At 30.2% G+C, this 17,248-nt stretch overlaps 1 protein-coding gene across 5 annotated transcripts in view; it reads right to left on the bottom strand.

The window, feature by feature from the left end:
- Nucleotides 1–17,248, bottom strand: part of LOC126902824 (serine-rich adhesin for platelets) — a 137,685-nt gene that overhangs the window by 66,375 nt on the left and 54,062 nt on the right. Inside the window, exon 1 of one of the 5 annotated variants that reach the window (XM_050680455.1) lies at nucleotides 282–510. The exons of the other annotated variants lie outside the window; for them this stretch is intronic. The gene's annotated coding sequence lies outside the window, so the exon portion shown is untranslated. Of the gene's footprint in view, nucleotides 1–281; nucleotides 511–17,248 lie in introns of those variants that run through there. 5 annotated transcript variants of the gene reach the window in all.

The following is a 17,248-nucleotide window of genomic DNA, read 5'->3' as shown; positions in this document are numbered from 1 at the left end:
AAGTTTTTATCTGTGCACTTTTTAAAGTCCCAAAAACTCGATAGAACAACAAACAACAACTAAGTTTGCCGCACCTAGTCACTTTTATTACAGTTTGAAAACAAAGTTCACCGGTCCCCACCATCGCACTTTTACACCCCTTCTTCGTGTCTCAACCGCGACCATTATCGAAAGAAAATTAATATTTTTTTTATCACGAAATTATGGGAAAAAAAAATAAAAACAACAATCTTAATCTTCGTCGAACAGTAATTAAAAAAAAAAAAATTTGTAGTACATACCTGATTTTCAGTTCGAGAATTTCTGTGTACATACGGAGCTACTGTTGTACGTATACGTGAGGAGTACGTTGTCGTATGCGCTGGGGGAAAAAAGCAACCCGACCGAAATGTTGAGAAAAGTTTTTCCCGCGCTCTCTGCTGCTTCTATTTCTACCCCCTGGCCCCCGAACGATCGCGGCCGACTAGTGCCGACACCGAACCGAACTGTTAGAGACGCGGTAGCCAAATGATCGCGCGGCGACAAACCTCCGACGAAACTCTCGCCTCAAAAGGGTCTTGCGAACCACCAAAACGAGGTGGGGAGGAAGTCATTGTTGTGCAGCGCGCGGAACCCATGCCGGCCCGTACTCAAAATGGATTTTAGGCAAACGTCTAAGCTTCGTCTAAGACGTGTTCGGTTTTCTAAACTTACATTTTCCGAACCACGATAGAATACCACAGAGAATCCTAATTTTTTACTAGCCGACTCTCATATAGACAATTTTTTTGGTAGTACCTATGTATTATCTTTTTGAAATTCCACAACTTATAATACACATCACCATATAGATATATGCTGCCTATAAGTTTACAATGATCCAATCTCTTATTTTGCTTAAGAACAAATATAAAGTTTGATTTTTTTATCAATTTTACAATAGATTCGACACATTTCATTTACTTTTGTCGTTAATACTTATAAGTATTTATTGATAAAAATCAAGAGTTTAATGAAATATTACAATGTTAAGTTGATTTTTTATTTTTTTAATGCATCGACCTTTGTTGATTTCCTTTTATTTGATGATAGTACCTGGACATTTAAAAAAATATTTGTTAATAATATAAAATTATAACCTCAAGTAATTTGATTAAAATTAGTATAATTTAGATGTAATTTGTTAAAAATATAATTATATTTTAAACATGTAAAGTAAGTAATATTATTGGTACATTGGTAACCCAAAAATATTAGTTAAAACTGAACAGAAGCTACGGGAAAGTGCGGATAGGGTTGATAATGAATTATGGCAGAGAATTCTATTAGTATAAATATGCAGCCTTTTAAGAGGATTAATTTGGCCGAAGCCAAACGTATTTACCTTTTTCGCCCCTCCCTAGCACTAACGTTCCTCTTACCCTATGATACTTGTTGAAGTCCTTAAAACGTCTGTCAGTTTATTACTGGTAAATCTGCTGACGTGGACGTCGTTTAAAGCTCATGAAAATGGTATCAGCAAGTAATCTCTCACCATCTCTTCACATCCCTTGACCGGCCTTACAATTATTACGACCTAAATCAAAAATATGATTTGCCGTCTAAAACAAACCACAATTATTCAATCCAGTCTATAAACTCAATGACTTTGCGAAAAGTTTTATAATTTGAAAGAATACTAAATGAACAAACATTTTTANTATTACGACCTAAATCAAAAATATGATTTGCCGTCTAAAACAAACCACAATTATTCAATCCAGTCTATAAACTCAATGACTTTCCGAAAAGTTTTATAATTTGAAAGAATACTAAATGAACAAACATTTTTACATTGCTTAAAAATTTATTCATACTAATAATTAAAATAGTTTTTTTTGAGAATTTTTCTAAGAAATATATTTTGATTTACAGTGCTACATTGAAAAGCACAAGTTAAACTATTAAAATATTTTTTATGGAATACTATAAAAAATATATCAATAAACCCAGACAGAAATGTACTTTAGCTTATCAAACAGTTTGTCCCGTAGAATTAACATTTTTAATCCAAATATTTTAACGGATTTATTAAAAATTGAAATATAAAATCAAGATCCTCAATAATGTTCTGTAAAATTAAGTTATTTTTTCGTCTTGGATGTGCTGGTGTAGTGATTTTAACACTTTATGACTTGTTTAATTTATAAAGTCATAAACTGGTTTAGTTTAAGTTTAATTATAATAATTTTAAATTGTATATTTTACTGCAATGAAAGCGTTTTAATTTTTAAATTTGAACGATTAGATTCCAAACTTTTTCAAAATATTGGTAAAACTTATATTCTTTTAAAATCTTTAATGTTTCACAGTGTTAATTTGATATTTGTGTCATATAGTCAACTTTATCGTTGATTGAATTTAATGGGAATATCTTATACAGTGTTATGAACGTTGGAATATTACGTGATCGCAGAATTGGGTTTAGCGTGACAAAGACTTCTTTGCTTATGTACGGCCGTGGCGCCCAGCGGACGATACGACACTACCGTGCCGTTATGCCAAAAATGGACCACCTCTGTGAAATAGTGCGCACGGTCGAAAAGTTTTGCACGCCTTCCGACCCACACGAACTTTAGCTGGTGGCGCAAAAGTTTTCCCACCCGCCCGCCCTGCAGCGCGCGCACAAACACACATACTCATGCTTACGTACGGCTACGGGTGTAGTAGAGGAGTTAAAGTTTCGAAACGGTTTTTCATCGTGCAAACCTCTGCTTCTCTTTTCTCCGTTACTCGACCCTTACAAAACGTTCTTTTGCCGCACCGCGACCTCCCACCAGTCACCAAACTATCACCACTGTTTCCCAGGGCCCACGACAGTTTTTCTTCCCTTATCCCCGTATACCTCTCCTCAAAGTCTTTAGTTTCTTATTCGTCACCACCACACCGGCGGTCCAGATGCAGCTACTGCTTACGTACCTGACTGATGTAAAGGAATAGCGGAAGTTTTTCATCGGTACGACGCAAAAGCAACAATATACCAACCTCAAGATAGGTCCGAGTTCTGTAGATGAAATTCTAGTAGTTTTTAGGCATTGCGATTGATGATAAACCGTTTACATCCACAAACTTAGATAGACATGGTCCAATGTGAATGAATTTAAGAACGAATACGTACAATTCGATTATTAGGAGTATCATTTCAATCTTTATCGGATCAAAGACATTATATTCGGAAATCATTTTGATACGAATATTGTGTAAAACAAAATGTAAATACCATATGAGTTTTGAACTTTGGAATAAAAACGGTTATAGTAAACTTTGGTAAGTAGTTTGGGCGTCGACGTTAAAAGTTTTGAGCTCGAATATTGCTCTTGCAGCATTAGCTAAGACCATGAGTTTAGTATAATACAATCAGACGCATTACGTTGAACAATGCATTTTTGCACGGACACTTTTTTTTAGCTTATATCTTCGTTGTACCGTTTTTAAATATTATTTTGTGTAATATTTTAGCTGTTTGATTAAATTTTCATGTATTATTAAAAACAGTGGAATACTGACAGTAAAAAATCTTCAATGAAATTTCAATTTAGATGTGTATTTTAATTTATCTGATGAAAACAATAATTATGCCGTTTTTGTCGTTCAATATATAATATCTTTAAAATTATTATTTAATATTTTATTTGGTTTTGATATCAACCAATCACTTTTATGCAAGCAAGTATGTAATTATTATTTTATGGATATTATATTTTAAGGCCGTCAATAGTAAATGCTGTTCCCAAGTGTAAACTATTTTCCTAAACACTTATATGCTACTTATATCTTGGTGAAAAATAAATAAAAAAAGGTCCGAAAATCCGACACCTGTAGCCCGGAGGGTCCGAAGAAACGACGCACGTTTTGTTGCCCAGTCGACTAGGTCGTTAAAAAGCCGTCAAGGGGACAGAGTGTAGATAGGGACCCAAAGTAGTCGTCGACAATCATTTCTGACTCGGGATGGTATTATTAGTTTATGATTTATGAGGAAAGGAGAAAACGACATCTGTCTGGGTCCACTGCTGGACCTCGACTATCATCTCCATTGGCATGGCTTAAAACTTTCTCTGGAGCTCGAACGTGTGTAACCGACTATACACGTTTTAATCGTCAGCACGTATGTCCATCTGGTCGTTTAAGTTAAATAATGTCTTTGAAATGTCACGTGTAGCAGCTTCATAAAATAATTGTAATTATACTAAAAAAATTACTTTTCAACTGTTTTTAAACGATACTTAGTGAACCTTTTGAGTCGTTTCTATTTGAAAATAAATACAGCCAAATATGTGCACATTTGACTTAAAACATTAGAATTATAAGCGTGTACTTGTGACGCATAGGCCGGCATGGTGGACGCGCAAACAAGATAAAGCACGCGTTGACTAATTGACCCAAAGCTCAGGGATGGGCGATAAATGACCATCTTTGGATAACCCTCTTTCCTGCGGCATTCAGGGATAAAGAAGGTCTAATATGACCCTAGTAGTCGTTGTTTGTGCATATGTACATATACAAAGGAATAGCGTGCCACTGCATAAAACATTCGATCATAGTTAGTATAACATATTATTATTTAGGGTAATAAAGTGTCCGAGTTAGGTACGTTTTATAAAATAGCCAAATAACATTTCAAAATTATACTGTTTCATATGTTATTCTAAATAATTTATCTTAGTATATTAAATTCGAATTATTTTTTATTTTCCATTACATCGACATTCATAGTACAATATATTAATTGAATTATTATAATGAATCACAACTTGTATTTTCATATTAATCAATATCCATACACATCTATTGCATTGACGTCGTCAACCCCTTCAGTTGCAAACACCTCTACATTAAATAATTAACAATGCTCTCTAGTTAGCTGAATATTGATTTATGTATTAAAGGCTTTCTATGACACGGCATTATATTGTATATCTCATAGAATATAAGTAATCTATTGTTATCTTGTTTTGAAAATATCCAAGTAAAGTGGTCGAAGTTAGTGTGATTAATACATTTCTTAATCCACAATGACAACCAAAAGTAAGAAAATTTTCTAAGAATTAAAAAAAATATGCCCAATAGTTTCCTTAATTATAAACTATTTTACAACCAACTATCCAGTAAATTACTTTTTTCTTACAATTTTTAGAAACTTTTAAGTAAAAAAATAATTATGATTTTTTTTTATAATCTTACAAGATTTATAATATTTGAGTTAAAATGTGTTTTGAGTATATGCTTTTCAAATGTCGTGATAAATCTTCAAGTAAAAATTATGTACTTTACTAATAGTATTAATTGTGAAAGAAAATGTCTACGTAGATGTTACAATTCTTGTCATATCTATCATTGTTATTATAAATGGGGTGACTTTCGTTTGCTGGAATACACGATGGAACCGCTCGGCACGCGTTTGAAGAAAACGCGAGTTTTTAGTAAACGGAACAGGGTGTAGTATTAACTCGTATATGTATACATTTGCGTTAACCTCGTTAAGACTGGTCTCCCTAGCTAACGACCGTAAACATAATATGCGTATTAAATAATTAAAGTTGTTTAAAGTCTCTACGGCTCGCGTGTCTTATATTCCATCAATGTCAGCCTCTTAGCAATGATTACGTTTGCCACTTCTCCAAATCTTCCAACGCCACTTAAACATATTGCTTCGGACAAAAACATTAAATTCTTAGTGAGTACACCAGAATTTATCTTCATACAAAGAACATTTCAAAGATCCTTAATACATTTAAATTTACACAAGTTTCTGCCATACGAATATACTGATGTTAGTAATATTATTCAATGTGAATACGTTATTCGTTTAAATTATAATTAATGTTTATCGACCAACGTAATTACTTAGTTTATATACGAAATTGTATTTAAAGAACAAAATAATGAAAAATAAAAGCCAAAATATGTTTTTATTTAAATTTTGTCAATAGACCAATCTTTGGTATAAGAATATATTCATGCACAAGTGCATCTTAAGATTCTCACTCTTATGTGCATATAATAAAAGGAAACTGGGGAAGAAGAAAACTTTCCAGACGCATTGGCAATAAAAAAACTAACCACTATACAGTTCAAACCTCGCCGTCGCCTATCTCATAATTATGGTAGTGTTGACTAAATGTGTAAAACAGAATTTAATCGGATTTCACGGACAGGTCATATTCAAAAAGGCTTTTCTGACCATCACCTCATGATTAAGATTGAACTTAATTAAAACTGTATACAAGGTAACTAGAGAAAGAAAAGACTAATCTAATTTGCTGGCTTATTGCTTCCCTTCTTTTGGTTGGTTTTAAGGTCAATTCACAAAAGTTTTCCTTTAACGATAGACCACACGTGGAGGTCAAACGTTAATTTGGCCAACTTTGTCATAGTATAACCCAAACACATATTATTAAATTGATATAATTAAATAGTTAATAAGCATAAGGAAATAATATTTCTTTAGAATTTTAATGTAACAGATTTCTTATTAAGTTTACTTAGAGCAGCAATAATAAACTCTAATATAACTTTAAATTCAACTTTTGGCGCAGTTTTATAAGTTTTATTTTTTAACGTTAAACAGTATTATTTAAATGGAAAAATTTAAGAATGTTATCAATACAGAAATCTGATTGTGTAATTCTTTTAAAATTTTCTAAGTGGTCTCGCTGGCTTACATCGATTTTACTTAACTTACAAATTCTCAAGTTAAGATGTATTATTTTCATATTGTCAATTTTTAGCCCCTGGGACAATGAAAACCATAATACCATAAAGTTTCCAAAAGGGACTATATTTTAAATATAATTTTATTTTAAGAGATATATGAAAAAACTATATTGTATGAATATTTTATTTGAAAAAAATATCAATACAATAAAAAATTATATTTTATCAATATCAGTGTGATTTTAAATAAATAATAATTCAAAGAAAATAAATGGTGAAAAAATAGTGTAGCACGGTAAGGTACACAATTCTTGGTAAAAAGTTAATTATTTTATTTTACAAGTTGTACAAGCATGGTTTTAAGTAAAAAAAAAAGAAAGTTGAGCTATGCGACCAGTATTATTGTATTATAATTTCTAATAATTCATACTTAGTTATTTTATTTATGGAAATTAAAGTGGTATTTACTGGAAGAGTTGCAAATTATTTGTACTACACTAAGTTTTAATGTTAGGATAGGATAACAAAAAAAGTTTTTCATTTTTCCGTTAAAGTAGTCAAAATAATATAAAAACTAATTATACTTTTATTTAATTAATCAGAGACTAAAGAGTATTGGTGAGTATTAAAATGTAAGAAATGTCATGTGCTTAATATTATAATTATTATCATAATAACGAAGATTGGTTTTTTTATACTGGTATAATATAAAAACATAAATATAAAACTAATTTTACCATGACAAATGTGATCCATAACACTAATAATTTATAAATAGTTTTTGGATTGCTTTGGATGTCGGTACTGTTTCTATATGATATTATTTTTCTAATTTTTTTTTTTTATTAAAATATGTCCGATGTTTATTATTCTATACAGGGGTCAGTCAAAATTACTGTCTGTTTCAATGTCAATCTAAGAGTTTTTTTTTAATGCTATTTTCTGGATAGGGTGACCTAACATTATGTAGAATATTCACCCCATGATTTTATACCGAAAACTCGGCAAGTCTTTGCACCCGTAGGTTTGCTCAATTATCACCATTGTCTTTGCCGCACTTTCCTTTTGTTCTTCCAAAAGAAACCAAATCCCTACCGAGTCACACAAATATTTGCATAAAAACAACGCACCAAAAATCTTACAGTTAGTTTAAGCAGTATTTGGGGGCAGAGATTATTATTTCCCCTCTTATTTTTTTATATGCCATTCAATTTTAACCACGGAACGCCTAATTTCCTTTTCCGTTTTTTTACCCTACTATTTTCTTTGTCATTTGGATGACTTGGACAATAATCGTTACGACACCACAGAATAATGAGTAATAAGAACCTCCAACTTGTTGATTTTTATTTTTTAATCAAAGAATTATTTCCTTTATGAATAACAAATGAATAACAATAGATTATTAATTCTGAAACATAGTGATTAATATATTATTATTGGTGTAATATTTTCATTAAAATATTGATTTTATCTGAAAAAATATTAAATTTATGACACGATGAATAATTAAATTGCACAATTTCTCTATATTAGATATTTTTTATAATTTATAAAGCTGAAAAACACTCATTTTCGCCAAAAGTAAACTCTTGTTCGCTATATCAGATAGGCGTAAGAGAGGTTAAAGTAGAACAACTATTAGTTAACCGAACACAAAATTTTATGAAAAATCAAAAAGTGAAAGTATTGTTATGAGTGCTTACAATATTATCTCATCATTCCGTCCCTTTGGAAAAACTACTACCCCACTAAAACAGGTACCGTGACTATAGGACCCCCCGGGCTACACGTTGGTCGGATCGCGCATACGCCTTTTCCCTAATTAGCCGTCTGAGACTACAAGATAATGTACTTCACCAGCATAAATCTTTTCTGTTTTGTTCATGTGCTTCCACCACCTCCACAATCATCATATTTCCCTACGCGTTGTGGTGTTACGGGCTTTCTTTCCCCTACAGCTAACTCTGCATATTAGCATCACGTTAATTGGCACCAGATTTTCCCCGGAAAAACGTAACACGCGCGGATGTAGTCAGATAACATTTTGATAACATCTTCGTTGTTTTAAAAATGTTTTCCTGTATCTTACTCTGAAAACAACTTCATAACAGAATATATTATGCACTTCCGTCGTCAACATTTTATCAGAGTTATAATTTATCGGTCTAACTATTTTGTCTTAAATAAATACCATTTTACTTCATGTATTATAATAGTTTTTAAAGGTTTTTATTTAAATTCAATTATTAATATCACAGAAGAAAATGATTTTAGTTAATGTTGTTAACACATAATTATTAAAAAAAAAAATTATCTTTATAATCTTAATAATAATAATTAAATAAATAGTATTGATCTTTTATGGCTAATATTATTTAAACATTTTATATATAAATTAAAACTAAAACTATAAAACTAGTAGATATTAATATATATATTTTTTTAAGTATTAGAAATAATATTGAATGACTTTAATTTATGTACATACTTAGAAACTCAATATATAAGATAAATGTTAATAATTTTGAATTCAAATGCATATTTACTTATTTGAAATGAATGAGTTTTACAAAAATAAAATATTGATATTAACTTTGTATAGAATTGTCAAGTATTAAAAGTATAAATATCATAAAGTATAATATTTTGTTTTGTTTTCGCTGTTCCTTAATGGTAATCACAAAGTTATTGTCATGTCCATAAAAAGTAATAAAAAACCAAGTAGGTTGTGCACACTCTTCTTCATTCCTCATATAGTACTTTTATTCTCATAAACCATTTCATTTATGAGTTTTCCTCCCTAATACTGGCATTATTTTCGGATTAAAATGGCTTGTAAAATTGACCCCTATATACTCTCAGATAAAAAAATAAGTCGATTTCCTTAGATATGTTTATAAGTATACAGAGTGGAACAGGTTTAAAGGACAGTTATTATGTATTTTAATATAATTGAATTTTAGCTGTAATTTTTTGTTTAAATAATCTTTGAATTTTTAAATTACGTTAAAATCATATTTTTTAGATTATCCTAAATTTCAAAACAGAATTTATTTAAGTTTTTCTGAAATAAATGTTGATTAAAATTATTTTTTAAAATAAATTGAGTTACTTATCTAAAATGTACAAATATAAAGTATAATTTTTAACTGAATACAGTCTGTGTGTAAGTATGTACATTATAATTGTGTAAAGTGCCATTAAAACTATGATTGAAAAATATTATTTGAATAATGTTTAAATTTTAATGTTATAACAAGTTGATTATGACAGTTTTATAAACATTACTATAATATTTTTATAAAATCGTATTATTATATTACAAATTTTACACTATAGCGAACTAAATTTTGCAGCCAACATTTTTCATTATAATATTACAGTAAAATTAATTAATTTCTAGTAAAAAAACAGGGACATTATTTGAATATAAAAGTTACACTTATAATTTTATTATAATGTTAAAATAATATTTTTTTTTTATGAGGATGGATCTATAATAACTCTAGGATAGATACTTATCCGAATTGCGAGCATTTCAATACATAGAGACTATTTAGAAAGGTTGGAAACAGCTAGTAGCGTTTTATATTTATACATCACATACCACCCATGCTACTTACTTAATGTAATAAAATGCTTGTAACTCAATAAGTACTAATCTTGAAACTATCATGACCTATCAAATATTTCTGTAAGAAAAACTCTAAAAAAGGCTATTTTGAAATTTTGAAAAAATAAAAAAATGTATTTATATATTTTTTTTATTAAAAATATATATCAAAAATATGCATTTAACATAGTCCAAAAATAAATAAATTTTATTTTTTTATTATAAATAAAAAAACGAAATTTAAATTATATTAAAAGTTTAAGAGTTATTAGTAAGATTTTCACTTGTTACAGTTTCATTTTGTATGCAATATAAACACATTTTTAAATTGAAATTGTGAAACATTAAATATTTTCCTTTGTAATTGAATAGTTCTATTTATTTTTATATTACTGTATATCTCTTTATGGCTTTTTTTTATTGATTTGCAATATTTTTAAATAGAATTTTTTTTGAATACTAATGAGTAATATATTTATGAACTGAAATTAAAATTATTTGTTCTGATAATTTTTTTTGTAAAATAGAAAAAAGTAAAAAGAATTAGAATATCATAGTTAAACTGAACTATTTTTCTTCCACTATCTCCTTAAAGAGCTGATAAAATTATAATAAAAATCATTCAAGACAGGACTGATCGAATATAAAATTAATATAATTAATACACTGATAACCGCATTAGGCAGTTGAAAATTATTTTTTACATTATTTTGTCGAATAATTAGCGTCAATTTTATTATAATTAAAGTTTTATGAGGACAACTTGTATGTTTATCATAATTTTATTAATTTTCGTTCGTAGCGTATTCGCAATATTTCCATGTACCGTGTATATAAGAGTAAGCGCAGGCTAAGTGTTTGTATAATTTTACATCATAAACACTATATGCTCCATTATCATAACAGTATAGATTGCTTCAAGACATATATCTGCTAGTAGACATTGTAGAGTGAACTTTCAGGGAAACAGCTAAGTTTGTGTTTTAAGTGCGTCTAGTTGCTACAAGACTTAAACGAATTATCAGCGGCAATATTCTTGTGCTGTAGTCGTCACAGATAATTCCCTACTCAAAAACTTGAACAAGTTCAATAACTCACGTGTTATTTTTTCATTTGTGTACAATTCTCGTAGTACTGGAAATTGGCGCTATACGAACGTATTATTGGCCGTACATCTTCTATGAAGCTACCAAGAAAACCCTATCAATATTTTCTAACGGCGCAATAAAGATTTCCGAGCAAAACAAAAGTAATATAAGTACGATAATGACCATGGAATGCTAAGAGGTCCAGCGGACGGCCATTAGTTTAAGAGGATATTTTTGTGTCCTATTGTTATTGGGTTTACGTGATGACTACAATTTAAGGACAACATTATTGGTTTCCTTCGTTTGCTCGCCGTCAGTTTGGTGTTATTGGGAATTTTACGTGTATGCGACGAGTGGCAAATAGCTTTTTGAGAAATTTGGTAAGAAAAAAATTAATCGGAGGGGTTGTACTCGTAACGGGTGACGAGTGCCGTGCAAATGGAGGGTGATATTGGATACATCCGCGGCAAACAGGACAGTCATTTATCAAATAACTGTGTGCTGTTTGTGGAGGTAATGATTCGTTAACGGTGTTATTGTTGCGACATTCCATTGCATTACAAATGATGTCCAGAAATGAGTTTTGTCAGCGAATATAGTGCACAATATTTCTGGCTATAAATCTTCATGAACAAAAATATCTAACATATTGTGCTGAGATATCGAGCGTGATAACTACCGGGAAATATTCTGAACGCGGGTTATGTTTTATGATATAAATGATAGTTTTTTAATTATTATTTTTCTTCTGAATGATCCATAAGCGAATTTATGAATTTGAAGCTTTAAATAACGAATAATTATTTATTTCATTCAAGTGATATTTTCAACCCTTGCGAGTTATGCGAAACCTCGCTTTTAGATTCAAATGAATTCGTTTTGGAAATAAACTCCTTATAATAACATTCATGACACACTTGTATTATACATGTATGTTACATCGCCCTTGTAAATTCAATACTAGCTGCTAATCGCGATTAGACTATTTCCATTTCGAGAAATATATATAACTTTATTTAAAGGGTTCAAGGTTTTCAACTCATACGGTTATTTGTATTTTCTTAGTTATCTGGCGTTAGCATTATGATAGCAATCTGGGTGTAGGGTGTCGTAAATTCGTTAGGTAATTTCCGTGTATACCACAAAGTTCGACAATAAAGGGTTTGATATTGGGACATTTTCATTGAAGAATAGTTCACCCTTAATGCGAAACTATCTGTAAATAATAACCATAGCCATTTTTGAACAATAATTTTGTCGTGAATACAAGACGGTTGTTTAATGTTATTTTATTCTCGAAGATATTTCAAAAATATCGAGATACCATTGACCTGGGCCAAGGATTCTATTGTATTACTTTAGATGTATAACTATGAATTATCATGGAAAATACTAATATAAACAAGAGATAAAAAGGATTAAAAAAGTAGAGAATAATTAGTAATTTTAAATATTTGTGTCGTAATTTTTGATTTTAGTTGATATTATGCTTATGAAATTGTTTGCAAATTTGATCGTGAAATCAGTTTTTAATTTTAAGTTTAACACCGTTAAAAGAGTTTTTGACAGCTACGTGGACAATAATAATAAAAAGAAAAAAAATAATTTAAAACATTAAGAATCGCGTTTCAGTGCAATATTTTAATGTTGGAAGCAAAATAGTATTGCAGTCCTATGTAAAGCACGCCTCTAACAAGTATTTAGGGTGGTATAAAGCACATAAATATTAGGATTCAGTGATCGCTGTGCACGTGTGTGTGTGTGTGTTGCGATCAAAGAAACTAAATGTGTTGCTGTATAGCATAGCAAAGCGGCGTTTTGCTCGTGTTAAGTCACTTGTTACAAACGCCTATTGAAATATCTATACAAGCGAATTCGTATGCCATTTTATTACCTCGTCGGGCCATTGTGATTCAGTACGTACACCTGTGAAAAGAGCCCTTTTGAGAAGATAATAATATAACGTATGCGAATCGTGTACTGATCGCAATGGCCCGAATCACGCGATCCCATAATTGAAACCGTTTAAACTGCGACGATTTGTCTTGTGTCACGACATCTTTATAGACCTCTTCGCCTCCCAAGGGCCCATGAATCGTGCCTTCCAAAAACTGTGGTCCATCAGTCATCTTAACGGCACGATGTCTCTATTCCTGGTCAATAAACTGTTTTCGAGGCACGCCAATAAACTAAATTAACTGACTTGAAGTGCACTTTTCATCGGCTAATGAGAACCTGTCTTAGTTCATTTGATATATTTGAAGCTTTTAATATGGTTAAATTTATGTTACATGAACGTGTTTATTTATTTTTGAAACATGTATTTTATTATTTGACTTTAAAAAATAATTTAGTAATGTTGAAGTTTAATATTATAATATTTATAATATTAAGACACCTACTATATTAGTAGATGTTTTAGCGTGTAGTAAAATAATGTCATAATAACACATAAGTTTAAGTATGCATAAAGAGCAAAAACAATATTTTAAATGTACAAGGAACTATAATAATAATAAAGTAATAATTTATTTTAATTATTCTTATTTATGGTTCTCAAATTGATTGTATAAAAAACTATATTAAACTTTAGAGTTACATTATTTGTGTTTATTTCTTTTGGTTCGACCAAAGCAGGACCGCATGCACCCTAACTAATATTACACTAATTTATTTTTTTCAAATTCTTCTTTTTTTTTCTTTCCATTTTTTATTATTTTCTTTTATTTTGACTATTAAGTTTTTAATAACAACCAACTATAAATAACAGTTTTTCATTATAACCTCGTAGACCCAACTCGTTTAATATTTTTTTTTGTCATTAAAGAAAATGTGTGATAGCATGGCGAGAGTTTTCTCAGAGAAAGGGGTTGAGAAACCTTAAAAAGTTCAAAAGAAGGGTCGACGACACTGCCGTTGTCGTATATAGTCTAACAACACTGATTAAAACAACAGAGACCCTTCTACGCCCAACCGTTGTGGTATACCTGAGCAGAAAGACTTTAATAATGTTTTTCGCGGTTTTGTTTATATTTTCTCGGTTGTTTGTGTCAGCAATAAAAACACGAATAAGGGGTGCGACTCTTTTGGACGTACTGCAATGCCTGGTCGGTGAAAGAGTAACACCAGATTTGCCAGAAAATCGAATAATAATAATTAACATGTCGAGGCAGTGGATGTTGATGAAAAATTTCCATATCTAACTATTTGATTAATATGAAACGTCTAAAAAATATTATCTCCGTGTAATTAAAATTAAGGTATTTGATCCAACAAAGCTCGTTTGCACGCGGTCAATTATGATGGCTAGTAAATACAACGTGAACAATATCTCAAATTCTGATCACTGTCACTAGCTCAACAAAAAAAGTGATAACGTAAAATAATAGCGCAGGAAATTCGAAAAATGTATTATTGTTTAAATGTTTTAGCAAATGTTTAAATGTAATCATTATTTCCATAGTAAAAAATCATTGTTATTTGTTTTCATTCAAATGGAAATAATATTTTCATATTATTAACGAAAATATATTGTTTTTTTTTTGTTAGTTTTATCCTTTAAACGAGAATTGCGTCATAACTTTTGTAGAACTGGTCACTTATTGTTTTGGGAGTTTACTAGTCTTATTTAATGATTTTTTTCATTTGGACGTAGAAATGAAACTGAAGGAAACGATGGAAAGAATACGAGCACAAACATAATTTCATTAGAACTCAGATATATAATACAAGATTCGGTTTGTCTGGATTGCTGTTCAAACCTTGTCTACAGTGTCGGCGTGACGCAAAAACCTACATGGTGTATACACACACTGACTCAAGGTGCATCTGACAATTATGATTACGCGGTGGTGTCGAGAAAAGCGCAAAAGGGAAAATCGCATACATATAGTTGGCGCGCAAATTTAGAAGGGAGAGAAATGCTGCTTTCTTTAATCTTCACACGTGTCTTGTCCCTGTACATTAAAACACTGTATAACACTACATTCCACACGTCTTAACGCTTTCAGCTAACACCCCAACAAGCACAACATTATATTGCCCTTGTTTGGTTATTTTGCGCAAGAGTTAATTAGTTTTCGAGTCGAAGGATCCGCAGATATCATGAGTGTTTAAAACAAGTCTTGAAAATGAGCTGCATAACAACACCGCATTTTAGGATCAGCGCCAAGTGAAATTTCAACATGATAAGATATCTTACTTGTGTACAAGGTGTAAAAAATTAAAAACTAGAACATTTGAGTAAGACATTAGAAGTTATGTGTAATCTTAACAAAGTAGTTGGCTTAACGTAAGTGTTACTAACAATTTTCTGTTTCATAGTGTAGCATATATAATTATTGTAACTAAATTTAATTTGGATGTACTATTTAATTAAATTAATACGAATTTTTACGAAACATTGTACTGTATAACAATGTACACGGAATAAATTTAATCGTTGAACATGAACGATTTTGACGACTTTCAGACAACTTTTGTGGAAGTCACAATTCAATATTACTACATCATTCAGCATCAATTGTGTAACAATTAAAACAAAACTCCTTGCTTGTTTATCAGTTTAAATTTATACTTTTTAGTAGTTTTGTTGAACAAGTCAACAGTTTTTAATTTAATTATAAGTTTAAAACTTTCACTTTTGAACATGTAAATTTTAAATGAAAATTATTATGAGTGCTGAAATTAATTAGATGCATATATATATATGCTATAATTATTAGTTTTAATCATATACGTTCACTATGACAATCAAGCTAATTACATTATTACTAAAAAAACATACAAATATTGTTACTATAAAATTAATTTCTTTGTTAATAAAATTTTATTTTTTAATAAAAAAATTCTTTTAAGTATCAATCAATAATTGTTCATAATGAATTAACCTAGTAGTACAACACTGGCACTTCTTCTCAAAGAAAAAATGTACATATTTTTTACTTTTTTCCTTACAATGATGGAATGCACTTTTTCAAGGGGTCGCTGAAATCGAATCAAGTAATTACTTACGAGCACATCCAATTTTATGCTAATTACTCTCTTCTCATCGTCGTCCTACGACCAAATTGATTTGGGATACATGGGGGTGCGAGCATCCCCAAGAAAACTCAGTGGAAGCAAAGTCTACATAATCGAGTTTTAAAATTCTTTAGTTTTTCAATTAAAAGCAACCGAGTGACTATGTTTTTTTTACTGCGTGCCTTTTTCTGATCACGATTGAAATTCTATTGAGTAAAATAAAATGTAAATAAATAGTAATGAATTAAGTATAAACAAGTCTTCAAATCGATAACGGAAAACGTCTTGTCAAAATCCTGCAGGTAACTATTATACAAACCTCAAATCCCAACTACCCGCATATACGACTTAAACAATTAGTATTAAAGACAATAGAGCGAAGGGTGCATACAATGCCGTTTCAACTAAGACATCTGTTTCTCTACTCATTTGCACTAACGCATTTGCAAGGACTGCGTTTATCCAAAACCGCGGGCTCATCCTATCAAACGCTCTACTTAGATCTTCTGGCAAGCTATTCACTGGTTAATTGTTATTACTTCTTTAGCCTTGTAAATTACATTTTAATGATAATATACAACAAAGACAAAAATTCTTACAGAATTTCAGAAAATTCAATTAATATGAGACTTTAACTCAGAAATAATTTAGTTTATTTCGGTATATGTTATTTAAATTATTCATCGCAACGTTAACAATTAATGCTAAGCAAGTTATAAAATTCCCTTATTCGGCTATAAATGATGTACAACTAAGGAGATACTTTATTATCAAGAGTATTCTGTTATTTTTTTTAAATAATACAACTGATAAAGTTATGCTTTCTATTTAAAGAATAATTGAAATCTAA

Source organism: Daktulosphaira vitifoliae, unplaced genomic scaffold (assembly GCF_025091365.1).
Source record: "Daktulosphaira vitifoliae isolate Bord-2020 unplaced genomic scaffold, ASM2509136v1 Scaffold_3, whole genome shotgun sequence".
In the NCBI taxonomy this organism is placed as follows: Eukaryota; Metazoa; Arthropoda; class Insecta; order Hemiptera; family Phylloxeridae; genus Daktulosphaira; species Daktulosphaira vitifoliae.
The sequence above is the reverse complement of the archived record's forward strand: the minus strand, read 5'-3'. Positions and strand labels throughout refer to the sequence as shown.